This window comes from Lepidochelys kempii, chromosome 9, assembly GCF_965140285.1.
Source record: "Lepidochelys kempii isolate rLepKem1 chromosome 9, rLepKem1.hap1, whole genome shotgun sequence".
In the NCBI taxonomy this organism is placed as follows: Eukaryota; Metazoa; Chordata; order Testudines; family Cheloniidae; genus Lepidochelys; species Lepidochelys kempii.
In genome coordinates this window covers 19,466,338-19,494,327 of record NC_136388.1, presented here as the reverse complement: position 1 = coordinate 19,494,327, position 27,990 = coordinate 19,466,338, and the positions used below count along the sequence as shown (strand labels likewise).

General features: G+C 40.9%; 1 long non-coding RNA gene across 1 annotated transcript in view; it reads left to right on the top strand.

The window, feature by feature from the left end:
* Positions 1-12,478: 12,478 nt before the first annotated feature.
* LOC140917202 (uncharacterized) overlaps positions 12,479-27,990 on the top strand; it is a 46,534-nt gene continuing 31,022 nt past the window's right edge. Inside the window, exon 1 of the long non-coding RNA XR_012160741.2 lies at positions 12,479-12,573. This is a non-coding gene — a long non-coding RNA (uncharacterized LOC140917202). The remainder of the gene's footprint in view (positions 12,574-27,990) is intronic.

The window sequence follows — 27,990 nt, the reverse complement described above, 5'->3', positions numbered from 1 at the left end:
ATCGAACATAACGGTGTCAGCGTAACACATTATAAAAGTGGCATCCCAGCCTAGGGGCAGTAGGAGAGAAAGCTGTAGTCCTTGGGAGGTGCCAGAATGATGGTCACCAGTGATGATGGGGAAGGTGGTGGGGGTGGTGATGAGAAAGATGATAGCTAACATTTCAGGTTGTTCTATGAGGGATGGTGTGTGTAGCTGTACATTCTGTAGTATCTCTATCTTACAAAATTGGGGTGTTTGTGACTGTGCTAAATGTATGAATAAGCTATATTTGTAAATATAAAAGAGTTTCTATATTGTGAGTTTTGCAGCTGTGCACAACAGGGTCCCAACTAGTCACAGGCTGCAATAGTCACAGAGTACCCCCACACCATCCAGCTTCCTTCTCCCAGAGACTTGGCCAATGCCAGGAGGAGGTTGAAGAGGAGGTTCCACAACTTTGCTGACTAGGGATTGGGGTGACAGGTCCTGACACTTGGTGTCAGGGTGGGATATGAGGACAAGGAAGTGGATGGTATGACACACACGCATGTACAGATCAGACATGCCAAACCTGGGGGGGAAAAATGCAGATATTGGGCTTCTTTTTGGCTTAATTGGCTTGTTGGCTAGTTTTTGGCTTGTAGTGTGTTGCTTGTTTGGCTTGTAGCTTGTTGCTTCTCTTTTTGATCAGCTCCTGGCAAGCAGGGAGAAGGGGGGAGAGAGTCAGGGGTGCACAGTGGGCCCACCACAGTCCAAGACTGCACGTTGGAGGGATCTATTCAGAGAGTGTTGGGGTTCTTAGGGATTGGCTTGTTTTGGCCTTGTTTTGAAATGGGATTAGCTTGATTTTGGGCTTATTGTGAAAGTCGGGGTGCTTATTTACCATGTGAAAGTTGGCAACTGTGGTACAAATGTCCTTTAAGTGTGCTTCAGGTGCAGACCAGTTTGATGTCCTGGATGGTGACAGCCAAGGAGGCTCACAGAGCAGAAGTCCGATGACAAGTTCCAGAGGGCCAGTAGTGAGGGGTGGGCAAGGAGCATCATTCCACAGGGCCTGCTTGAGGAAAGTGGAAGAAGCAGGAGGCAAGGCTGCCTTCACCTCCTGGAGCACACAACAGGGGACACCTAGAGTGGGAAGCCACCTGTGCTGGCCAAATGTTGAGGGGTTCCCCAGTCCCTGAGATTAAAGTCCAGGAGGTCTCTAATTCTGGTGGCACCAGCCAGGACCATCCTCCAGTGTGCACAAAAAGATGAGATTGTGTAGCGGGGTTCTGTATGGAGGTTCTCTCCCTCGGCAGCCATTACAGACCTGGTCACTGAGTTTAACTTTCAGGTCCTGAAGAGGTCCTGATAAAAGACCAGCAGCTCAGAGTGTCAGGGAGACCTCTTGGGTGAAGATAAAATAGCTGTAGAGAATTTTGTGTGTGAATGGGAGCCACATTACAGATAACAAAATAGGAGCCCAGGTTTACTCTGTAATGAAGACAAGCCCTATGTCAAGATGGGAAGTTAGGGTCTTATCTAAAGCCTGTTAAAGTCAATGAACAGGTTTGTATTAACTTCAATGGTCTGTGAATGATATCTTTAAAACACTTCATGATGTTGAAAATGTGTTACATGTATGACAGAAAGATGCTTTTCATTCTCCAAATATTGTTGTACTGTAATTTAGTTTTCTCTGGTAATAATTGTCCCTTGATTCTTTGCATGTTTCTCTTCTGAAACATGGAATGACAGATTAAAATGACAGTTTGTTTTTCTTTTGTCCTATTTGAACTACTTTGCAGGTATTTTACAAAGAAAATATTGAGCCTAGTTTAGCCTAGCTACACTGTATAAATTCTATTTGTCTCCATTTTTACATTTCTAGTGTTGATTCTACTTTACAGAATTGTCAGTCATTTCCTGGGTATGTTTTCTCTGTATGACATTCTGATAGGACTGTCTCCTTTTCAAACATTTCCTGTGTACGTTATGAGGTCCTGGGGCTGAGATAAACCATCTGGAGGCTGGACCCATGGACAATGCTGCTGTTCAAAAAGAACCTTGTAGTTATGGGTCTCATCATTACCATCATTGTCAGTGCCTCTCTAGCTTCTAGCCATGCAGCATCTGTTTTTAGGCTTCTATGGGGTTCACCACTAATTAAGAAATATTCCCATTCTCTAGCTGACCTATCTTGTTTCCTTGCTAGCTGCTAGAGAAGTTGGTGGCTGAATTGCTTCAGGCTCATCTCAATCAAATTCATTTATTTAAGGAATTTAAGTGTCAGTATGGAAGCCACAATGATGAAGGTATCATATGGCTTTCCTTTGGCTACACACAATGACTCTACCTTGTTTTTCATTACATTGAATTTGGCAAATGACTTCTGCACTGTTGATTATTGGCTCCTGCCTCTTTATGATCTTAGGGTGCAGCCACATTATTAGCTAATTATAACCCAGCACAAATGATTTCCCCCTAAATACTATTCAGCGTTCATATTTCCTTTTTTTTGTTTTACAACCCTCAAAAATGTAATATTTGGTGGATTATGGCAAAGTCAATGGCTTAGCTGGCAGAGAAACTTGAGGCACCTGCTTACTTAAGAAAGGAGGTTATGGGTGAAGTTGCTGATACCCAAGAATTTTGATTTTTTTTAAAGTTTATTTTTTGTTGAGACATCTGATATCACTTTCGTTGCAATGTGTGTTATACCCATATGAAAAGGATCAAGACCTTGGCTTGCCTGAGGACATTTGTAAGCCCTGATTGTCCTTACTGTTCCAACCAATGATTTTTCTCTCTTGGGACTGTGGGAGTTTCTGAGAGTGAGGCTGTGTTTGGTATGTGCTACGTGCACTAGCTGTGTTTCTGATAGTCTGTGTTTGTTTTGTTTTACTTGCTAGTTCTGTGTTTTTGGGGTGTGTGATGGGGTGTACCAATCCCATACTAGTGACATGAGGGTTAAAGAGCTGCTCTGGGCCCAAAAGGCCACTCCTCCTCAACTCTGCTGGTCATGCTCTGAGTGGAGAGAGCATTTAAAAGGAAGTGACTCAGCTCAGTTTGGGCTGACAGAGGAGAGCAGTCAGGTGTAGCAGTCTCTTGCCACCAAGGTCTGCCAGGACCAAACCTCATATCCAAGTGCCGCTGGAAGCCTGTTGGCCATGTGAGTTAAGGGTGACAACTCTATGTGGCTAGCGAAAGAGACTCTGGAGACTGATCGGAGGGGAACACAGGAGGGACTCTTAGTCTAACCCATATCGACATTAGAGGGACTGGAACAAGCATAGGAAGTGACCCAGGGAGTGCACTTAGAGGCATCAGGCCTTGAGCCCTTTGCAAGGGCAACTGTTTTGAAGGGTCCTGGATTGGAACCTGCTGGAGTAAGGTGGGCCTGGTTTCTCCTATCCACACCCTTCATCAGTGGGCAACACTACCCTGAACTATAGTCACTAGGCAAAGCAACCGTTGGACTTTTACCAGTGGGTGACACTTCCTCAAACTATATCCGCTTGGCAAAATGACCTTTGGATTCTCACCCATAGAGGACATTACCCTGAACTATAGCCACGAGGCAAGGTGGCCTTTGGATTCTTGCCAGTTGGAGACACTACCCTAAACTATAACTGCCAGGTAAATTGACCTTTGGACTCTTGCCATTAGGTGTTGTGCCCTGGAGTATCACGATAAGGCGGTACTGCTGGCCTAGAGCCAACCCGTAACGCATGGTGGAGAATGTGGGCATTGACGAGGTCCTGTTAGAAGGGAAGACCAGGAAGCCCCAGTACTAAAGCCCTGAATTCCAGCAGAGGCTGGGTGAGGCAAGAAGAATGGGGACTGCTGATCTGACCAACCCCCTGGGAGGTATTTCCAACAAGAGGGAAGAACTTGGGTACTGAGGCATTATGAAAGAGAGACTGAGAACCCCAGGGACAGGAAGACACACTACCCAGGGGCCTTATCGTCCCAGAAAGGAGCACACCAATGGGGGCCCTGGAAGGCCAATGCTTCAAGTGCAGATAGGAAGGGTATTTCAGGCAGGAGTAACCCTTTAGGGACTGTATCTATGGTGTGGACCGCAGGCCCCTGAGCTCAGAAGAGGGGCTCACCCAAGCTACTGCTACCAGTGCAGGTCAACAGCACCCAGATAACAGTCCTTGTGGACACTGGGTGGAGCCAGACTATTGTTTGGATCAGTCTAGTGCAATCCCCATAGAGACGTTCAGCCCTACCTGGTGACGAAGTAGAAGGCCATGGGGAAATGTGCTTGCTCAGCCTAGTGACCAACCTCTCCTACCCTGTAATTCTGGCATGGGACTGGATGTGGTTTGGGGAGATCTGGAAGTGAAGGAACAGCAACCGCCCCACAGAAACTAATTCAGGCCTGAAAGTAGAAGGGTCATGGGCTGAGAGGAGATGGAGGACCTGGGCAAGGGGTCCCTCAGAACAGGCAGAGACACTGTTGTTGGGCCCCTAAGATAGGGAGGCATTAGATGAGATAGGCCAAGAATGGCTGACAGACAATGGGGACTTTGTGAGGGAGCAGCGATAAGACCAGACCTTAAGTAGTGCCTGGGTACAGATAGTTACCCGTGAGGGGAGGGGACCCTCAGACACCACAGGGACCCCACTTCAAAATCCACAATGACTGACTGTAGTGGGTGATGAAAAACCCCTAAACCCAGGAGATGCTGCGGCAGCTATTAGTTCCAAGGATGTTCTGGTGGGTGCTATTACATCTGGCCCAGACACTGAGGGACAGAGAAAACGCTGCAATGGGTAGCCCTCAGGTATTTCTGGCCAGGCATCCACAAAGAGGTACACAGTTTCTGTGCCTCATGCCCTGCATGCCAGTTGACAGAGCCCAAAGGGATGTGCAAGGCTCCCTGGTCCCACTTCCCCTGGGGGGATACTATTTGAGTGTGTAGAAACGGACCTGATGGGACCTCTGGAGAAGAGTGTGTCCAGGTTCTGGTATATACTGGTGAATGTAGACTATGTCACCCAGTATCCTGGGGCCACCCCATTGCAATGAAGGCGCCCACAATAGTGGGCGAGCTAATGAAGGTCTTCACCAGGGACAGAATCCTGAGGGAAATCTTGATGGACAGAGGGTCCAAATTCTTGTCTCAGTTGATGAAATAATTTGATCTCAAGGTGAGATACAGTGCTCATATTTGGCTGGTTAACTTTTTGCTGGGTCAGGCAAAACAAGCTATTTTGACATCTCATAGAACAGAATGGCCCAGGGTGGAGTGGTATGATGAACTTGGGCTGTTCTGCACACTGCTTTGTGGCCTAGGTGCAGATTGATTATGCTTTTTATATATTGACTTGAAACCTGGACACTTTTTGGATGACCTGGGGTGTTAACCACATTTTGAGTGAACTTGGTGATGACGATGCTTTAGTGATCCATGTTTGATGTTGTCTTAAGATGTGTGTTGGATCATATTAAAGAAGTTCTGTATTAAAATCACAAATGAGTTTGATTCCCCAGAGTTTAAATTCCAGGGTATTACTAATTAAGAGGTCTCTTGGTTTTTGGTACTGTTTCTCTCCCTCTATGTGTGAAACTTGCAAGCTGCTAATTGTGTTAGTACATTCTAAGACAGAGTCTGTTCTCAAAGCAATTCACAGAGAGAGAGACTCAAAGCAATACTCTAACAACAGAAACAGCACCCAGAGACTCCCCACCCTTTTGTTGTATTAACAATTGTGATTAAAATAGAGATAGAGGATGGATGTGGATGGATGCTTGGTGTGGATAATAACTGAATGATCAGGGAGGTGCCAGCCTAAGAATCCAGTGTCCATCGGCTGAAGAAGGCGTCAAGTGGAAATAACCAGAGGACCCCCCGGAGGGCAGACTGGAATCCACCCAACAGCCTCAAGAATGGGAGAACCAAAGAACAAGATAACATCTTGGAGCCGTCAGGAATGTGCTATCTGCTGATTGATTCAGCAACAGCATGATGAAGCAATTCCCATAGACTGGGATAGGAAGAAATTCCTATAAAAATAGACTCTAAAAAGTGAGAACTTTGGGGGTCTGATTCTGCAAACCAACTTCCAGGAGCATCAGATGAGCATCTGACAAGGCCCTGCTCCCTCCTCATGTCCAGGCCACCTGGCCAGTGGCTTGGCATGAGCAACTCTAAGGCTGGTAACTATGATAACAACCTTGCAGAACCTCTGTGTGTGTGTGTGTGTGTGTGTTTGTATGAATGAATGTGTGAATAAATATGAGATTGAATGGAATGTTATAACTATAACTAACTGCTTACTATGATTCTTTCTGTATTCACAATAAATGTGGTATTTTGCCTTTTTCCCTTTAATAAGATCCTGCTGGTTTTTATTTTATTGGTATAACATGTGTTTTGCTTTATTGTGTGTCTTGTGTATATATTGTAATTTTATAACTTTTGTAATAGTTTTAAATTATTTTTAGCGGTTTTATGTGAATAAAGGTGGTTTTCATGTTGTGTCTCTGGTTCTGATTTGCTCAGACAGATATATAGGCTAAATGATGTAATTATCCACTTAGATTTGCAAAATAACCAAAAGCATCTGATTCCTAAATCCTTGGCATCATACCATTACATAAAATCACAGACATTATACAGTAAGCCTAAATATCTAAAGCAACATGCATGATTTGAATATGTCTGGATAGCAAGCTACTCAGCCTGAGGAACACTGTAAAAACATTGGGCATGTAGGGAAAATGTTCATGTCTCTTCAGAGACTTGTGCATATCATTGCTGTTCTGCCTTCATCTCTCTCACTCAAACTGACTGATTTACTCAGGTGTAGAAACTGCTTACATGCTATACCTACACAAGCAAACAAAACATTACACAAAGCCAAAACACTACAGTGCATTACTGCTGGCACTATTAAATATTTAGGAATAAAACACAAACACACATTCTCTTCAACTACTGCACTTTCCCTTTCTTTGTTTCTGACAAATTTGCATGTTGCTGTCATTGTCCAAAAGGAAAATGAAAAGTTCAGCAAATGTTGGTGAATTTATGAAAATGGGTGACATTTAAAATGATATTTTAAGCACAAAAAGTCTGTTTTATTTTGACAATTAAATATAGTAAATCCCAAAACTTGTAACCTCCTTGAAGGGCTTAGTTAAACAAAAGCTACTGCCTTAACTGCTGATCTATGGGCCTCCTTTGCTCCAGGGCTAATCACAATTCTTCAAGGCATTCAGAAAGGAGTCCCTAATTCCACCCACCATACTCAGAGTGCAATTCAAGTATCTTAATATAAGGAAGGGTTATTCCCTTGCTGGCCTAAGTATTAGGTGTCAGTCATTTTGAAAAGATACCTGGAGGTTTGGGAAGTGGTCTGGAAGTCAGCCAAGAAAATCAGTGAACACTAACATTAACATATATATGTGCCTTTATTTTCTTCTCTACCTCTTTCCTACCTGCCATTTCTCTTGCTTGAGAAGGAAAGTATTTTTCTGTTTGCTTGTTTTTATGCCATTTGTCTCTGCTTCCATGCGAATAATAAAGTGTAGTAAATGCAAATGTTATCATATACTGTTTTTCTTCGCTCATGAACACATCCAAACTCCAGCCTATAGCACTTTAAAGACCTTCCTTAGCTCACTGATATCCACCACATGCTTTGTCAGCTAGAGAAGAGACTACTCTGCCAATAACATCAGTTTAGGGCTTTTCATACCCAGAGGTCCACAGTAATTTTTTTCTATTACAAGAAAGAAAATGACAGGGCCATTCAGTGATGGGTCGCCCGCATCCTACCTGTTTGCTCCCGCATTGTCAAGCTGGCAAATTACTCTAGCCTATGTCTGGAATAATGCTCATTAGCAGCATGGCATGGATACAGGTCATGATGTCAAGACCCTTTATGATCTCTCCATCTCTTAGTCGCTCAGCAACTTTGGGATAAGTAGTCAGTGCTTGAAAAATACCCTGAAAATGATATTTGTATAGTTCCCATGACAAATAGGCATAGGCAGAAAAACATTTACAAAAACAGACAACATTAATTGCTTCTGGGAGTGTCAGGGGACCGTTCCACCTGAAAATGCTTGCGATTTTTGCTGAAAACTCAGACAGTCTGGTGTACAGATGGAAGAATAAATATTTCCCTTGTTTCCTCACTAGATTCCAAAATTAAGCACAAGAGAAAAAAGAATCCTACATGTATTTCCAAAGAAACTTCACATCTGTGCACAAAAGCCCATTTTAAAAATCCCTGTCTAGCGTTTTATTTACTGCATTGGCTTCCACAGCTACACAGCCTTTCTAGTGAGTAAAGTGAGGCAGTATCTCTTGGATCCAGGTTCTATGTCTTCCATATCCAGGCCACTAGATTCTGAGAATAGCCTTGGCAACTCTGTCCAGATGTTCAAAAAATGAAATTGATGTAACTGATATTAAAATGGCACTTTCCAAATTTTTTAAAAAGTGTATTTAAAGTCAGGAATGTATTTATGGAAAAAGTCACCGTTTTACACAAGAGTACTTCTGGGGGCTAGATTTTAAAATAATTTCATGCTCACAATTGTACATGCCTAATTTAGGCAAATATTATGACTTTGTGCATAAATTGTATAACTGACCATCTTGTGAAAAAGCCATCTGGTTGGTGATCATGTTCACATACAAATACACAGAATGCACAAGGTACCATTAGATCTGTGCATAAATTAGGTGTGTAGCTGCACACATCCAGATTTGAAAAATCTAGTCCCATAACATCTTCAAGTCCTGATGCACATACAAAATTATTTGCTATTGTTTGAACTGCAGAGCTAATATGGCTATGAAAAATCAAACTAGATTCCGCACTGTGTTGTGCGTCATTATCAAAACTGTTAGCACTTCTGTGGCATTTTGAATTTTCAGAGCTCGTTACAAATGTCTGTCTTTCTAGCACTAATCCTGAAGTCCTTATTAAGAGCCCCAACACTCCTGGTGGGTTCTCCTCCAAGTTATTCCATCGAGGATGGAATTCTCCCCCTCCCCTCTCAAAAAAACCCAAACAAATAAAGAATTCAGACTGCTTATGTATTATTATAATTCCCAAAAGTCCACATTGGGATTGCAGCCTCATTGTCTCTTTTCTATGCACAATGCCTGCCCAGAAGGGCTTCAAACCTATAGACAAAGGATGGGGGATGGAGATGTGATATACAAGCAAATGAACCTGCTAAAGATTTGGTCTAGCTTTACAAGTTAGATGGATTGTATAATTTTTAATTGGGGGAAGAGGTAGGGAAGGGAATAGGAAAAGAAGAGAAGGGAAAAATCAATTGTTATATGATCATTAAGGATTCTGTAGGTGAGTGGTAAGGAGGGATTTGAAGGAAGATGTATCCTACCAAGAGCCTTGAGTGTCTCAAGGACTTGTTGACGGACAGGGCTCTGTGCCACTGATTCTGCACTCCCTGCCCTTCCTCATGGAATTGTACTGCCAGTTCTTCTCTCACCTGCAGATGCCCCATGGGGATCTGCTCAGGACTTAATACAGTTTGAGTCTGTATTTACTCATAAGTGGATTCTCCATGGGGTGAGAGATGTGCTTTGTGCAAACCCAAAGCGAGAAAACAACAAGTCAGTGCAACATTCAGGCTTCCTTCCCTCCTCCACATATACTGTGCTCCCTCATCAAGCACTTCCTAAATGTAGAGTTCTCAGTTCCAATATACAATCATACTATAGCACCACCTACTGGGGAACTATTTATCATAAATAGAGGGATTCTGTTCCAGCACTGGTTTCAGAGTAACTGTGTTAGTCTGTATTTGCAAAAAGAAAAAGGGATTACTTATGCTCAAATAAATTGGTTAGTCTCTAAGGTGCCACAAGCTTTCATGAGCTACAGCTCACTTCATCAGATGCATACTGTGGAAAGTACAGAAGACTTTTTATACACACAAACCATGAAAAAAAATGGGTGATCACTACAAAAGGTTCTCTCTCCCCCCACCCCACTCTCCTGCTGGTAATAGCTTATCTAAAGTGATCACTCTCCTCACAATGTGTATGATAATGATTGTGTATATATTGTGATATATTGTGATATAATGATTGTGATAATGTATGATAACAATGATTATCATACACATTGTGAGGAGAGTGATCACTTTAGATAAGCTATTACCAGCAGGAGAGTGGGGTGGGGGGAGAGAGAACCTTTTGTAGTGATCACCCATTTTTTTTCCATGGTTTGTGTGTATAAAAACGTCTTCTGTACATTCCACAGTATGCATCCGATGAAGTGAGCTGTAGCTCATGAAAGCTTATGCTCAAATAAATTGGTTAGTTGCTAAGGTGCCACAAGTACTCCTTTTCTTGTTCCAGCACTGTGGTCTGCCCACATATAGGTACAGACTTGTGGAGATCCCTTCACCTGTTCAGGAATAGGGTTAATGGGGAGTTGCACAATTGCACAGAGATGGTTGACCTTCTTCCTATCATGGGGGCTTGGTAGGATCCATGAGTGGAGCGACTTCTCCATATACAGATCTCAGAGGGACCACTGGCTACATAATTTATACTCCATCCTATCTTACACAGTGAAATTTACTGTTGGTATAAGTAGGAATTTTACATGAGTCAGGGTGAATGAAAGCTGAGTAAGGGCTTTGGGAGTTTACCCCATGAGTGCAAAATTTGTACTGATGAGGCAGAATGAAAAATCAAGTGATTTTCCACACAATAGGTGTTGGATCATATTAAAGAAGTTCTGTATTAAAATCACAAATGAGTTTGATTCCCCATAGTTTAAATTCCAGGGTATTACTAATTAAGAGGTCTCTTGGTTTTTGGTACTGTTTCTCTCCCTCTATGTGTGAAACTTGCAAGCTGCTAATTGTGTTAGTACATCCAAAGACAGAGTCTATTCTCAAAGCAATTCACAGAGAGAGAGACTCAAAGCAATACTCTAACAACAGAAACAGCACCCAGAGACTCCCTGCCCTTTTGTTGTATTAACAATTGTGATTAAAATAGAGATACAGGATGTATGTGGGGATGCTTGGTGTGGATAATAACAATGATCAGGGAGGTGCCAGCCTAAGAATCCAGTGTCCATCGGCTGAAGAAGGCGTCAAGTGGAAATAACCAGAGGACCCCCTGGAGGGCAGACTGGAATCCACCCAACAGCCTCAAGAATGGGAGAACCAAAGAACAAGATAACATCTAGCAGCAGGGAGCCGTCAGGAATGTGCCATCTGCTGATTGATTCAGCAATAACATGATGAAGCAATTCCCATAGACTGGCCTAGGAAGAAATTCTTATAAAAGGAGACTTTAAAAAGTGAGAACTTTGGGGGTCTGATTCTGCAAACCAACTTCCAGGAGCATCAGATGAGCATCTGACAAGGCCCTGCTCCCTCCTCATGTCCAGGCCACCTGGCCAGTGGCTTGGCATGAGCAACTCTAAGGCTGGTAACTATGATAACAACCTTGCAGAACCTGTGTGAATAAATATGAGATTGAATGGAATGTTATAGCTGTAACTAACTGCTTACTATGATTCTTTCTGTATTCACATTAAATGTGGTATTTTGCCTTTTTCCCTTTAATAAGATCCTGCTGGTTTTTATTTTATTGGTACAACATTTGCTTGACTATGCTTCCATTAAAGTAAATGGAGAAACTCCCATTGACACAAGAGGGAGCAAAATCCGTGTTTAGTCCCAATGTCATTTTTCACAGTCACTTTTCATTTTCTGGAAAGGCCATCTATTTTGTCAATCTCTGAAACAAAGGCCACACATGCAAATGCCACTTTTGTATCGCTGAACTTTAATGCAGATTTAACTGGAGAAAGGCTTGAGGGCCAATGTTATCTGTGTTCCACTTGCAGAAAGAAATCCATTTGAAATACATGGCTTCACAAATTTACACAGGATATGAATCTAAAGAATCTACTTCATTATAAACTGGTAAGGATTTTTCATTGAGGTTCCAGAAGTAAATTGGAAATGAGGAGACGGAGCATTCATATAACAGACAGAGGTTCAAAATAACTATTTAGGATCTTTAATCTTTACATGATATAATGAATACTTCAGGCAGAAAGACAAGGGAATATGGTTACAGAGGAGACTCTAAAGAAATGTGTATTTACATGCACAGAATCCACATTTCTCTCTCTATGCTAGAATCTAATCTCTGCCTAATGCACAAATCTAATACCCATTAAACTTACTGGGAATTATATATATTTGTCTCCTGTGACAGGACCTCAGATGCTGTGGTGATGAGGGCCATGCAAATACCTAGATTGAATCCTGGAAGCTGCTGCGGGCCTCCCAAAAAGTGCCCATCACCCTCAATTCCTAGGTGTATGAATTATGGTGTGACACATGGTAGTGAGTAAGAAAAAGAGTGATCTTTATTGCCTGGTCCTAGTCACATGACAGGGAGCAGGACTGCACAGAGTTTCACTCTTGTCATATGATCATGGTTAAAGGCTGATCTATTCTGACATCAGTGGCTTCTGCAACAGAGTGTGGGAAGTATCTCCCCAGCGGCTTGCTGCACTTCACAGAGGTCAGGTCCTGGGGAAAGCGGCTATCCCATGAGAAAACACAAGAATAGAGTGAGTTTTAAAATATGTAGAATCCACAGTTGGGGGGGGGGGATTTTTTGTTTTGTTTTGTTAACCGCATATGTAACCCACTGGCGAGTGTATGTGTTATGGGTCCCTCTCTCTGCCGCTCCACAGAGGACATGAGCTGGTACAGCCCCTCGCTACAGAGGTTTGGCTTTTTACCTCAAGCTGTAGCAGTTCATTCTTTTAGCCCTGGAGCACCTCACTTCAATCTCCAGTGTGTCTGCCAACAGGATGGCCATCGTACATGCATTAACAGCAAGGTCTAAGACCATGTCCAGCTGTTTCAAAGAACAATTATTCTCATATATAGATGAGAGACTCTGATTTTGGACAACATCAGATATTAGACCAAAGTTTGTGGAACCAAAGCATACATTAGCAGAGTAGCTGAATATACTGCAATATGTCCTGTGCATCCAAGATCACAATTATATCGCAAATTTCCCCCATTGCTGCTTTTGTTTCTCCACCTCATTATCTCAGCAAAGGTAATAAAATAAGACTTCTAATTATGTAGCAATAAGGTAATTGTTTGTTATATTTTGGTAATGGGGGATTGTGGCTAAGGCAGACAATACAGGCATAGCACTTCCACAGTACAAAATAGACTCACACAATAGCTTATGAAGGACTAATCTATTCAAATATATAGACATTCAGACATTTTAATCACACCCTCCCCTTTAAAGAGACACCTTTTCTTCTGAATAAATAATGATCGAGTGGGCATTTCTCAAGAAAGTACAAAATGTGTTTTCCATATTTGATTTACAATGATACTTTCCTCCTCCCAGGTTTTCAGTGCAATTATATGTTCAATACTTTAGAAGAGAGTCAGAAAACAAGCAAGCTGCAGCTTCTAATGGCGCTTTCATAGCAGTGAGAAAAACTATGAAAAAGCATTTAAAGCAGCTCATCTCCTCCTCTATTCAGGCTCTTTCATTTCCAGAGGCTGTTGTGATGAGAAATTGGATGCTATCCAGTTTGGATTTATATATGAAGCAGTAAAGGAGATAATGGTGAAAACACACACTTCCACCCAGTATAAAGTCAGATCACCTCTAACATTTGGTCATTTGTTTATTTAGAAAGACATGAGACCAAGAAAAAGCAGGCATTATCAGCCATATTTTCTAATATTCAGTGAAGCATTGCAGAGTCCCTTATATCCAGCTTAGCTATTTAAATTTTCCTTTTATTATTTGGTAAGTCGTAGAAGAAGGCCATTTTCCTTGTTCTGTTATCTGACTATAAAACCTTGACTCAGACCATCTAAATGTGATTCTTACTATACAAGAGCAGAAATACACCCCATTCTTTTTTACTGTCATGTTGCCACTCTAATAAGCTGAAAATATGTATGTGAGAGGAGAAGACATTTCAGGATCATAGGACTAGTTAGTTAACGATTTCTTACTGAGACCTACTTCTTTGACAGTTACAGTTGCCAAGCCTCCAGGATTGTCCTGGAGTCTCTGGGAATTAAGGATTAATCTTCATTTAAAGATTGTCATGTGGAATATGTCCAGCCAAAATTGGCAACCCTATTGACAATCAACAAAAGCTAAATGTGACCCAGTTGGGGATGTATTTACTAGGTAAAAGTAGTTTCCCTTCCCCTTTATGGCACTATCTTTACTGATACTACTATTGCCAATTGTCTAATTAGAGACAAACATTTTTTAGTTTGAAATTTGGGCAGGGGTGCTGGAACAATTTGTATAGCGGGGGTGATTAGAGCCATTGAACCAAATTGTAAACCCTGTATACAATGGAATCCAATTCAAGTCAGTTTCTAGTTCCCACACCTATGAATTCAGATGCACAAACACACACACTCACTCTATGAATTGCTTCTGAGCAGGGGTGCTAAAGCTGTGAGATAGAGTAGGGATCGCATTCCCTCCCTGGATTCCCATGCAGCAGACAGCCACAAGGGGCATCCACACACTTTTCTCTCTTAACCTTCTTCTCTTTATGTGCAAATACAAGGACACAGTGTTTATCAGAGACTAAGATCTAAGGAATGTAGCAATTTCTTTTTCTGATTAAACAAAACTGCTCTCTTCTCACCATAAGCAAGATAGTGCACAAGACAACTTGGCAAACAAACTTATATCAAGCTTCTCTTTCAGGAAATATTTACACTTTGTCACTGAAAAATATAAGGGCAAAACCTGATGTAAGTGAATTTTTCAAACTTGAGCATCTGAGTACTTATGTCCATGATTAGGTACCAAGCTAAGTTACCTGATTTTCAGAGGTGTTGTCAAAGGGAATTATCCTGGATAGCTCAGCACCTCCGAAAGTCTGGCCACTTTTATGTGAGTGCCTTAAAATTGATTAAGGGAGACAAGTTTTGAAAATGTTGACCAGGTGGTGGGGTTTTTAACAAGGGGCTCCCAGGAGTGCCCGAGAGCACCCTATAGCACAACCTTCAAACTACACTTGGACAAATCTGAATCTCCGGCTCTTCTCACATTCAAAAAAAGTTTCTTGTGTGAATACCTGCAGTAACTCTAATCGTGACTGTAATATATTGTGAACTCTGACTATAACAATAGATGCAAACTACTCAATCCCCCTAGTCAATACAGAGCCCAGCGAGATAATCTGTTTGAGATAGGTGTGGCTCTGCATTGCTCCTTATTTAAGGCTGCATTTTAAAGGCACAATCCAGCCCTAAATGTCAATTGCCTGGAAATGACTCCTGGTTTTTTTACTTTGAGTATGTATATTTCACAGCTCTGAAATCAATGAAGAGGTTTTATGGAGCTCTCGTAAAATGCAATCTCCAGTTACGACTTAGCTGTAAAATATACAGTAGGGTGTTTGTCGTTGTTTTCCTTACTTCCAGGCAGTGAGTTTTGGCCATATCAATTAAACCTAGCTCAAAAAAAAAAAAAAAGAACTATTTAGTGAATCCAAGGAGAGATATAAAGGTATACAACGCCAGGAGGATTTCAGACAGTTTTATACAGTCCATCTCAATTCATATTTATACCCTGTGTTTTGGTGACCTGAAATTGGCTTAGCCATGTGGAGAGTAGAGGAAAGAGGCATTATTGCTTTGTTGCATTTAGGGGATCAAGCTGGGACACAATAGAAGCCTGAAAGAGGGAGATGTTCCTATGGTGGCTTCATAGAGAATGAACCCTGCTGTGGTATATTCTTGTAAGCATTTTAAAATAAGAAATGATGGTGCTCGATTAATAAATACAGACAAGAAGAGGGAGACAAATAAGTGTTTAGTATGTGGAACATGCAACTTTTGTTAAAAACTAAGAACTTGCATTGGCTTAATTTAGATCATGTGTGGGATGTTTTGTTCTGGAATCTCCTTCTACACGCAGATACACATTTCCTAATATGGAATATGAAAACCTCCTGAGCTGAGAATGCATGTTACTATCCAGCTGTGGGAATAATTATTGATTGAAGTTGAATTATGTGCAAGAAATCAAGAACCTCCTCCCAGATCCACAATGCCAGAGCAATATTCTAAATACTATGAATTACAACGCTCTGCCGCTGATGTGCAGACAATGAGATAATTGACCTACAGATTTTCCTGATCAGATATTTCATCCTTACTGGGCAATTTACCTTCCCATACTCATAACATACTGTATTGCATTCCCATGGATAGGTAAAGCTGAACTGATTGACTTCAGGCCTCCCGTTGCTAAACTCAGCAAATAAGCTGCTCACAACTCAAGCAAATGTAGATACTTTCTCGAATACTTTGGGATTAATTGAACTGTGAAGGTTTGGCTGGAAATGAAAGAACATGTATCTAAGTTCCCAGAAGAGGAAAGGGGTATACAGCTGCTGTTTAAAAATGTAATTAGCTCAGTAGTGTAACAAAATATGAGACAGTCATTAGGTCTCCAAGATCCTGACCTGCAGTTTTGTTGGTTCCTTTGCCAGAACAACACAGTTGCTGATATGACACAGTCATCATAAATGTAGGTTGAATACAAGGATAAGTTAGAACCTTGAATCTGAAACCTTTCAAGTTTTGCATGTCTTCATCTTTGAATCTCTACCACCACAATTTTGTTTCAGGGTTGGATCCAATTCTGAAAGGGTACAATTTTCCAGTTCCCATTTGCCTATGGCCAAGATCCCATGAGAGTAATAGTGAAAATCATGATGCTGGGAAAAATGGTGGAAATCTTGTGAAAACAGTTCACCGCATAAGATTTAAATCATATGGCACTTAAGAACAGATTTTGAATTTAAACTCACCCACAAAATCTTTGTCAAAGCTAATCCATTTCTGAACAATATAGGCCAAATACTCTGTTCATGTCTGACAGGGTCAAGACTCACCACCGCTGGCACCTCCCACTTGTTGCTCTGGGAATTAGTTCTGTCTAGTCATGGAGTACCTTTTGCATGTGTTGCCTTGCCCTTTGTCTGCTCTGTTGCTTCGGGGACCCATGTTGCTCCCCGCTCAGCAGCATCCTCTTCAGGACACTGCCCTCTGGCAGTGCCCACTACTGTGGTCTCACCCTCTTTCAGGGGTTTGGTGTTATCAGCAGTCTTCAATCTACACCAGCTCTAGCAGCCGACTGCAGCCTCAAAGTCTAGCCCCTTTGTCGCAGGGGCCAGCCACAGCCTGTATCAGGCCATGCTCCTCCTCAGCCAGGTGTAGTGCAAGTGGGAGGACCCAGGCCCACCCGCTACTCTGGGTCCCGACCCAGGGACCTTCTAGCGGCAACCTCACTGCCCTCCTTCTCTCCCCTTGTCAAACTATTCTCCCTATGCACCTGCTCAGCCCTTTGTAGCAAGGCCTGCAGCTTGGGGCTTTTCTTAGCCAGAGCTCCCCAGCACTGCTCTGTCCACAGTGCTACCTTTCCACTCAGGAGCCAGTCCTCCTCCGTTACCAGTCAGGGAGAGACTGCCCTACTCCCTAACTGGGCAGCCTTTATATAGGACCTTTCCCGGTCCTGATTGGCTCTCCCCAGGCCTTCACTGATTGGCTGCTGGTTTGTGCAGCCTCTCTGGCCTGGTTCAGCCCTTTTCTCAGAGGGTGGGGCTCCACCCCACCAAATCATGTAATTCCATTAAAGTCTGTAAAAGCTGGGACTTTAGGAAAAATACCGCACATTGCAAGATCTGCAAGAAAATCACTAATGTTGGCAACACTGGTATTGTTATTATTAGTTGTAATGAACTCAGTGGCTACTATCTATATGGATACTGTCTATATATCTTTTTATGCCACACCTATTAACATGGTGTCTGAGCATCTGATGGGCCAGAACAAAACACAGAGCAAAAAGAGCTTATAATCTTCTCTTTGGTCTTACTTGAAGTAGACTTCTTTGCCCAAAATGCCCGCTGTTGTCACCATAATTTTAGCCTCACTGGTGGTAACAACATTAGGGCACTAATGTGGTCAAGGCATTGGTAGCTGCCGGCATTTTAACCACTGTTTCATGTAGATCTGCTTTAGCAGCTTTAGATGATATGGTGTTTAAGATACTGGTGATTTCCTGGAACCCTCTCTACACTAACACTTCCTTCATTACTATCACTTGAGGAACTGGAAGAAGCAGCATTGGAAACATTTTTGGGGGGAAAAAATCTGAGGATAGAGTGGTCAAATATTCCATGTCAGTTTTGGCAAGAGAAAGGGTTTCTCCTGATGTTAAATCCATGTAGGAATTGATCCATGTTTGATATGAATGGATCAAACAAGCTCCTTCCTGCTCCTGCCTCTGCTGCTGGCTGCAAAGTGATTGACCAAATTTAGTGGTTGGTATGAACAGAGATAAACTGTATTGAATTCCTAATACAGTATGATCTAACAAGGTGCATTTGGTATTGAACCCTATGCACTAGGATGCTTCACATCAGGAGACAAAAAATGTTCAACAGTGGCTTAAGGTAAAATGAAGGTAGAAGGGCTTGGCTGAGTTTTAAAGCACATCTCAATTTCTAACATGGACAAGGCTTCTGATGTTCATGCAGAAGAAACAGGACCTCTGTTTCAATGTACTGTCTGAAAGATCTATCAGTCATATAAAATAGCTACATTTAAAGGTAATACAAAATGTCTTTTTGACACAGAGAGTTACGTTCATTCCTGATGAAGTTCCGCTGAAGTTATTGGCATTACACCAGAGGTAGATTGGCTACTAGGGTCTACTGAAGAGAAACACAGTCTTAAAGAGAGATTTAACACATTCCCCATTACACTTCACAATGAAAACAGGTTGTAAACTTTTCAGGACAGTAAACATGTCTTCCTAGGTGTTTTTATAACACCTATCTCAACAGAGTCCCAATCCTAATTGTAGCCTTTGGAGTGCTACTATCGTGCAAACAGTATATAATAATGATTACCATATGAACCGCTAGTAGATACCATTGACATTTTTAGGTCACAATTGTGGGAAGAAATATTTTATTGCTAAGATATTAGGTGTGAGTCACTTCACAACTGGACTATTATGCGGATTTTATAAAGGTGCTTTTTATATTAAAAAAATTCTTAAATTATTTGAAATGGAATCAGTTTGCTTACTAAATAGTTTGTGTTCACAGATCGACTTGTTATTGAACTGTTGGATGACAGAGAGGCAGCTGGCATGTTTTGGGGTAGAAGGGTTATTTATTTGTTTTGTTTTTTAACTTTTAAATAAAGAAAGCAGGTGTATCAAGTAAATTGTTGAAAACAAGTAAATGTCAAAAGAAATTACATTGAGGTAGCAATTGTGGGACATAGTCTACTCTGGGCCTGTATCTATATTTATACCTCTATATATAGTACAGGTCAGATTTTGACCCTACCAGTCTGGCAGTGTCCTTTTTAAGAAGTACACAAGGTAGCTAATGTGATACAATATTTGGGACCAATAAGTAATTTATTTGAGCTTTGGGATGTCTGATGTTTCTCTAAAACCAATTTTCTTCATACTTTTAATTATTTTCCCCACTCCATAATGACAGCACTTGCTTCTCTAAAACTGTATATGCAAACTTGTATATGCAGAACTGTGTATGCAAACCTGGAGGCAAAGAGGAAAGGAAGTAGGATATTTATATATTGCAGTTGTGGCTCACTCATCTGTATAGTGAAAACACACACATAGAATCTTTTAAAGAACCATATGGATTTAAAAAGTAAATTTTATAGCCTTCATATTCAGTTGTCCGATGAAAAGGCTTAAGGATCTTATTGGGCAGCATAGTGGATATTAGTATTGCATGGAAAACATCTTTGAGTTTGTCTACATGGGGACATCCAGGAAAATTAATCTGAATTAACTAATGATATGAATTTGAAGTAGATTAGTTAAACCACATTAAACCCCTGTGTGAATACCCTCATTCCAAACTCAGGTGGCAGTTTATCTTAATTCATTTCCAAAGTGGCATGACAGATTCTGTCTATAGTAGTAGTCTTGTGAAAACCATTCATGAGCCTATGAATAATGTATGAATTTTTACTTCAGTTTCACTATATCAGGTTCCATATATTAATTATATTTTTTTCTGAACTATGCTTTGCCTAAAAGGGTGGTTTTTTTTCCCTTACTCCTTAATTTATTACTTTTTGGCAAACATTACATCCAATAAACGTTTTTGTTCAAACATGTAACATTTATTTGGATCAATTTTCTTGTCCTGATGATCTTCAAGTAATCTTTTTAATCCAGTAAAAGTAACTATTTCTTTTGTCAATTAAGGTTTTGAGTCACATTATTTCTGGGGTCTCCCAATGTTCTAAGAAAAATTAATGCATGGTGATCAGCACTGGAATCATACCAGTGTTTTATGTAGCAGTAATGCTGTCTTCTTTGATTCATATTTCTTTTCTCTAACAATCATAATGTAGGTTGTTTATAGTTTCACATCTTTATTGCAATTCTGCATTAATTTAAAGGCTTCAGGGATTTCGACCGTAATAACTCTTTAATCTCTTTGGGCAACACTCTGATGACAGTGTAAGCCTGAGGTAATGTGACTGTAGTCATGGAGTTAGTGCACAGATATACCAGTATAGCTGAGATCAGAATTGGTAGTGACAGAGCACCTGCTCATTTGGATGCCATCTTGTTGAGATGAACTTGCTGGAGCTGGACTTCTGGTACATCTGCTAGTCAAGAATCTACTTAACTGAGACAAAAGACACAGTTTCCAGTTCAATCAATGAAACAGATACAGACAATTCTCCATGAGCAATTGTCACTTCACAACCGGAAAATAAACTTAGTTGTTAACATACAGGGCACCTAGGGCTTCAAGGCTGTCACTATGCTGTACACCATAGTCACTTGTAACTTAACAATACCACTGGGGATGGAACTGTAGATCTTCTTGCTCCAAAAGCACAGTTAAGCAGTTCTAATTCTATCCATTACAGAGAGCTGGTATACACAGCCATGAACAGACATTGAGGAATTTCACCCTCTGGCAGCCAAATCTTAGGCAAGGTTGGGTTAATGAGTGAAGAAATGTCCATAAGAAATTTACCTTCTGGTAGGAGAGGTTAGGGGAAGTCTCAGTTTTGGAGTCCATGCATCCTTCTAAACACAAAGATATTGGGCAACCATAGAGAAGGCTATCCTCTTCCATGTGCAAGGATAGCTCCTGGCTTTGTTGGCCCCTCTTTCCCAATGTGGATCCTGCCTATATATTTACCTTTCTTAACAGGCCTCTATTTTGCATTTGTTGTAATGCCCTGGAGATGTCTTACCAGGCCTTTGGAGTCAATTATCAGAGGGGTAGCCATGTTAGTCTGGGTCTGTAAAAGCGGCAAAGAGTCCTGTGGCACCTTATAGACTAACAGACCTATTGGAGCATAAGCTTTCGTGAGTGAATACCCTCTTCGATGAAGGTGCCACAGGACTCTTTGAAGGCCTTTGGAGCAACCAGAGAAGAGACTGACCTCAGGTAATTGATCCCAGATTTTACATTGAGTCTAGTGAATTCTGGGACAGGACTTTGACAATACAGGCAATGTTGTGTGAATGTTCTCATTTAATTATCAATAAGGCTCAAAGTTATGTATCCCGTTAGTGAGTTTCAGTGACTTGATTTAAGTTGCTCACTAGTAATATAGCCTACTGTATTTACTGAACCAATATGTCCAACTGGTATTATACCAAAAGTATCAATTCACTCTGATAATGACGAGGGTTAGGGAGACAAATGGGAGCTACCTTTAAGGCTTAAGACTCCAGTCCTACAAAAGCTTATTACTGAGCATAGTGCTTACCACCATGAATAGTCCCCTTGCTGCCAAGCCATGTGTACATTATTTTGAGGAAGGTCAGTCACCAAGTTTGGTTTGATGAAGAAAATCTGTTTAGAGTGAAGTGTATTAGGGATGCCAGACAATATTTATAGAAAAAAAAGCATGAGACAGATCATGGTAAAATCCATAAGGAGTAAAATATTACAACATGAATATGTGAAGAGATTTTTTTTTAAATGACTGCATTTACAGATTGAGACCTTTGGAATTTGCAAGTTGCATTTTGAATATTAACTTGCACCATAACTGTCTTTCATAATAAATATTTCTTGAATAAACTTTGCAGCACCTTTAATATTATGTAAAAAAATTCAGATGTAGAGGAAACATTTTCATATGAAGAGTCATTGTTATAGCTAAACAGGAAGCCTGACTTCAGAATGACTTTGGGTGGCTTAAAATGGAAGGGTTTGGAAAAACCTGCCAGTTGAGCTGAGCAAGCTCAGTTAAAAAAAAATAAAAAAATGGCTGCTAAGCTTGAAAGCCTAGGGAGAGCTTTAAAGGAAACTTCAGGGATTAGTTATAATACCTTATGTAACATCTTGGTGTTCATCACTCATGATTAGCAACATACTGTACAAACCACAATCCTCATTGCAACTCTCCGTGATTCCTCCCTAATATCCATAGCTCACGAGGATCTGCTTTTTAAACAGTTCATTGGAAATTAGCCATACCTCTCTTCTCAGGTCCCACGCAGCTTTTTCTTTCCTGCGCTTTTCTACCACTAATCCACACCAGGTACTCAAAATGTGGACAAGGCAAGACAAGAGAAGACAAGACAATTGACCATATAAAAATTTACTGTACAGATCTGATCCCTGATAGACATGCAGTGAGTGCTAGGAGCACTGGTCCACATATCTATGGTTAGTTGTACCTTCGCCAGCCTCACAGCTCTCAGAAGGCTGTTGAATTGCAACGTTTAGTGCAGGACATATATTTGACATAGCCTTTTGGAAATAAAAGGATTTCTTGGCATTTTGAGAAGCCGTTGGCCTTCACATGGGGGAAAGAGAGTAGGTCAAGCACCAGGGCATTTGTCCAGCTAGTATTCAGTAATGGGGGAGTGTATTGTCTTACCTTCTGAATGTGCCCTCAGAAAGAGCGTGCTTGGTGATGATGACCTTTTATGGGTATTTAGCTTTGTATGCTTGTGACACTGTTGGTGCTGCTGCTGTGCCTCACACATAGCTGGATTTGTCAGGCCGTGCTGCATACCTCTCAGAAAAAAACAAAACCAAAAAACCCCAAAAGTCTTCCTGCAGTTGAGCCAATCCGCCCTCTTTGTTCTAGAGAGTTTCAAAACCGCAGTGGATTTAATAAGGCACTGTTAATAAAAATTAGGTTACCCAACAGGGAAGAGAAACACTTCTGTGATACCAGGGTGACCAATCACACAACATGAACAGCAAATTACGAATGAGTAATAATCACATGAATTCTGCCGCAGACTGGCTCACAAGCAGCCCAAAAGCTGGAATAGCTCTGTTGAATAATGGCAAATAAAGAATATGTGCAAAAATCAAGACCTGTTTGCAGACAATTTGCAAACAGGGGAAAAAAAAAAAGATTAAATTCAACGAATTGTTCAACCAGCTCTACTCATGATCGCAAACCTGGGAAAACTGTAGAACTTTTGTTTCTTTAAAAGTAAAGTGAGTTTGGTCAGCTAGGTTATGGTGTTTTGTTTTGTTTTATGGTGTTTCTTTTTTCTTTTCCATTCAGTGGTTCTTCCTAGAGAAATGATGGTCATTATATCTTATAAAACTCAGGCACGAGGCATTGCTTTATTGATCATTATACCTTACTGTAAAGCTATAATTAAAAACAAGTATTAAAGCTCATTACAGTATAACCTAGCACTCCATGGCTGGCTGAGTACAATAAAAATCACATCATCATGTTCCTCTGGTCAGAAAAGCCATCACTGATCCAATTCTAAAGTTCTGCAGTGGTAATTGAAGGCTGCAGGAGGTTGTTCAGCAAAACTTCAGATTAGGATTTAGCTGAGAACATGTCAGCACGAAGCAATAACTCAACCACATCTTTTACAGACTATGAGCTGGAAGTTCTGCAGACTAGGACTTGATATCATTACTAGCTGACTAGTACTAGTCAGCTAGTAATGACTAGTCAACTCGATCCAGGGCGTATGCTAAAGAATCAGGAATTTCTAAATCATATTTCAGAATTGATCCAGTTTTAATTATTATTTTAAATTAATAAAGGATTAATGCTACACCTATATCAGGTTGCCAGCTTTCGTCTTCCAGATTCTAAGGAGTTGACTGAGTTATTGGATGGCACGAGGAGCTCTATCACCATGTGGCTTACACAAGCAGTTACTGTGCATGTGTACTGTATGAATGTATGCCATAAATAAGTTACAGAAGTAGGTCAGGATAATGCGTGCCTGAACATCTAAGGTCAGGTTGAAGCCACTAATGGTAATTTTTTCAATAAATTGATCCCAGAAGTCTTGCAATTGTTTATGGAAGATGCAAGCCTGATTCCTTACATTCCAGTGTATATTTCCCCCTTGGTATTTAGGTTATTCCAGCAACTTGAACTAAGTAATTTTTAAAGGCAAGCAACCCATACGGGGTTTGTGAGCCCTGCCAGTCTTTCCTACAGTGCATGAGGAGGGCCGATGTAAACACTTTATCACCTCACTTGCAACACTGACATAGGACAGAAACTGCCCTAAAGCCTACTACTGGACCTCTTGTTTTTGCTCTGATTGCCATAGCAACAAGAACACATCTGTATCAGCTGGAACTCCTAGGGGAATGGAGGACTCAGCCAGAGTTCTCAGCTTATCCTCAGCACTGTCATTGCTGGTGAGACAAGGGCCCTCAGTCCATGAGTATTTATTGACTGCCCCAAGCTTCAGGGTAAAGACTTCAGGGAAAACACCAGGCAAAAGAAAAAAAGATAGCAAAGATCCTTAGCAGGTACTGCCTGGTCCTGCCCTTCTCAGAAGCACCTTGGTTCCTGCCCCCCAGCTAGAAAGATGGAAACCTTGAGGAACCTTCTGAGGAACCTTCTGTCACAAATCTGAGAAAGTTCCACAACATCACTCCTACACAGAGACTGTGTTCCTGGGAGATCTCCATGCTCGTTCAGCCTCTCTCTTGCCTGATCACTGCTGTCCCTTACCCATAGCAACAGGCCCCTACCACCTAAAGCTGGGCAACTTCTGTGCATATTTTTTAAATAAGTGAGTGCTCAGTAGTCCCAGCTAAATGATAATGTATGCTGGATGTTAGTCTTATCTGCAAGGGATTAGCAGAGGGCATATCCAATGAACATATGAAGTGGGAGAGGTTGGCTTGTGAGATTTTTATTATTACTATATTTGCCATAGGGTTGTTTAACCAGATTTAAATTTTCTATTGCCAGTTTAATCTGCTCGTTAATTTAAATACAGCCATCCAAGCTGGGCTGTCATGGCTACTGTGCTTTTACTGTCCTTGTGTGTGTGTTCTATTGGCTCTTGGATTGCAAGCATCACTTCTATTAGTGTGGATGAGTCATTAAGGATAGCCCTGTAAAGTTGACCGGTCTCTTCTTGTGGGTACTGTTTCCCCAGATGGAGGCACCTTGTGCCTTTTAACCTGGTGCTGGATGTATCCTCCTTTTAATGATTGCTGTTACCATAGCACCTAGATGCCTCAACTGAAATTGCGTCTGTTTTGTCCTAGATGCTATATGAACACATAATAAGAATCACTCCGCGCCCATAAGAGTTCACAGTCTTAACAGACAAGACAGAAATGCATGGAAGAAAAGTATTACTAAAAGTAACCCCTTTATACAGATGGGGAACTGAGGCACAGAAATATTTTCCCAAGGTCACGCAAGAAGTCTGTGGTAGGGCCAGGAATTGAATCCAGATAGCTTGAATCCCAGTCCAGAGCTCTAACTACAAGACCATTCTCTCCTGCATCCCGCCCCTCCCGCCACACCAAATGCAGTAGTTCCATCACCCATGACCCTTGCTTAAAACCTGCAAATAGCTGTGCAGAAGATGGCCCACTTATCCAGAGGCAAATGTGTGGCATCCCCATGAGGGTATTGTTACTGATATATACTTGGAATCTTTTTCAATTCATCTTAATTTCTCCAAATCTAGAAAGCTGTTTTTTATTGATTTGTGATTTAAAAGCTGTCGGGTAAAGATGTAATATTTAAAATTTGGTGTGTTGTTTTTGTTATTTTTAGCATATTTAACCTGAAATCAATAATGATTTCACAACATGCTGGATCATTTCCATATCAGTTACTAGAAAGTTTCTTCCACATCTGCCTTTGTATCCATATTGGAGAAAGCATCCTAAATAAATAATTACAATAATAATAAAAAAATCAGCAGACTGTTAATTTTGCCACTCTCCAGAGAGAGTCACCTTCTCTGAGTACTTATAATATGTCACTTAAAAAAGGATGTTAGATATTTATTCATGAATTGATTTATTACTGTTATCAGTGGCATATATGCTTCTGTAGAAATTACAGTGTAGTTTTTTATATCAGCTATTGGACATTTTTACCCATTCCTAGGATCTGTCATTTGACTAGCCCCTTCATTTTTTCCCATGAGACATTTCATAGTATTCCAAACTCAAGGACCAAATCCTCTGCTGATATAAGCTGGATACCTCAGCTGAACTCAATGGAGCTCCATTGATTTACACCAGTGAGGATCTGGCCCCAAGTCTAACATGTGCTAGAACATGTGTACTATTTAGGTCAGTGACACCAAGACAGTTGCATTTACTTAAGCCACTTCACTGTAGATAAAGCATCATTTAACTTATTTTATTTGCTCTCCAGTTTCCAATACACTCTATTATTTAGGGTAATTTATATAATATAAAATCCATGGATAGAACTGATAGCTTAAATTTTTAAATATAATGATTAAATAAGCTTACTGTAACTGGTTTAATGTGGAGAAAACCGTGTACTGAATTTATGAGTAGAATTCTTAACCATATATCATGGTAGCTAAACTAAGCAACAATACTCTTCATTGTTTTTGAATAAGTTCTGTTATCACAATTTCTGTAAACTTTATGGGGAGACTTATCTGAATAATTAGCAAAGCTAAATCCCCAAGTGTTTTATTGATAAGGTCTTTCTCTGGATTTGACTTCCAGTCAATGGGACCTTTGCCTGAGAAAGAACTTCAGGATTGGACCCTAAATGACAAAAGAAAATAAATTAAGGCAATAGCTTTTCTAAATCTGCAGTATCATCTAGTCATCACATGCACAACCACTTCCTTGTTTCGGGAAGATTTGTACAGTAGGTTGCTCCTTAGACTATATGCCAGAACTCAAGAAATAACGCAGTATCCTCACTGAGAAATAACCGTAGATTTTCAAAACAAAGCAAAACTAATCTGGGTCTTGCTGGATTTATAGGAAAACAGTGCACTTAGCCCAAATACTGCATGACTTGGCAAGTGGGTTTAATAGTTGAGGCTGGCTCTTTCTTTTCCCTGATAAGCTCCAGGTCTAACAGCATCAGCAAGTCTTTTCTTTTATTGGAATTTAAGAACCATTTACCAGCTCTTGCAGAAGATTAGAACTAGACATTTAGAGCAACAGTCATAACGAAGGAAGTATGTTTACTTCTTAAAATACCTCATCATCCTGTTATTGGGTTTTGCATGTGAGGCTGCAGTTTATCCAAAAGGAGAGACGACTGGTAAAGTTATGCAACAGATTATGGCTAGTATCAACCACTGATTTGTTTGTTTGTTTTGCCCAGTTTAATGTATCATTCCTGGGGACTGCAGAATCCTTAGCCTGTCTTTCATTCTCAAACTCAGGGGCTCATCTGCTGAGTGAATGTGTTCTGCCAAATACCATTCTTTGTTTCCTTCAGCATGCTAAGCTGAAGCTCAAGACATTCCTTACCACCAGTAAAGAAATAACCACTGCCAGCTAGAGGAAAAGCAACATGGTCTAGTGGTGGAAGGAGCACAGCACTCACAGCCAAGAACTCCTGAGTTGAAATTCCAGCTTTGACTCTGGGATGCTTTCATTGGCCTTCTCAGAAGAAAATCATATTGCTTTTTACTATTGTGTAAGAGGGCTACAGAAAAAAATCACTTG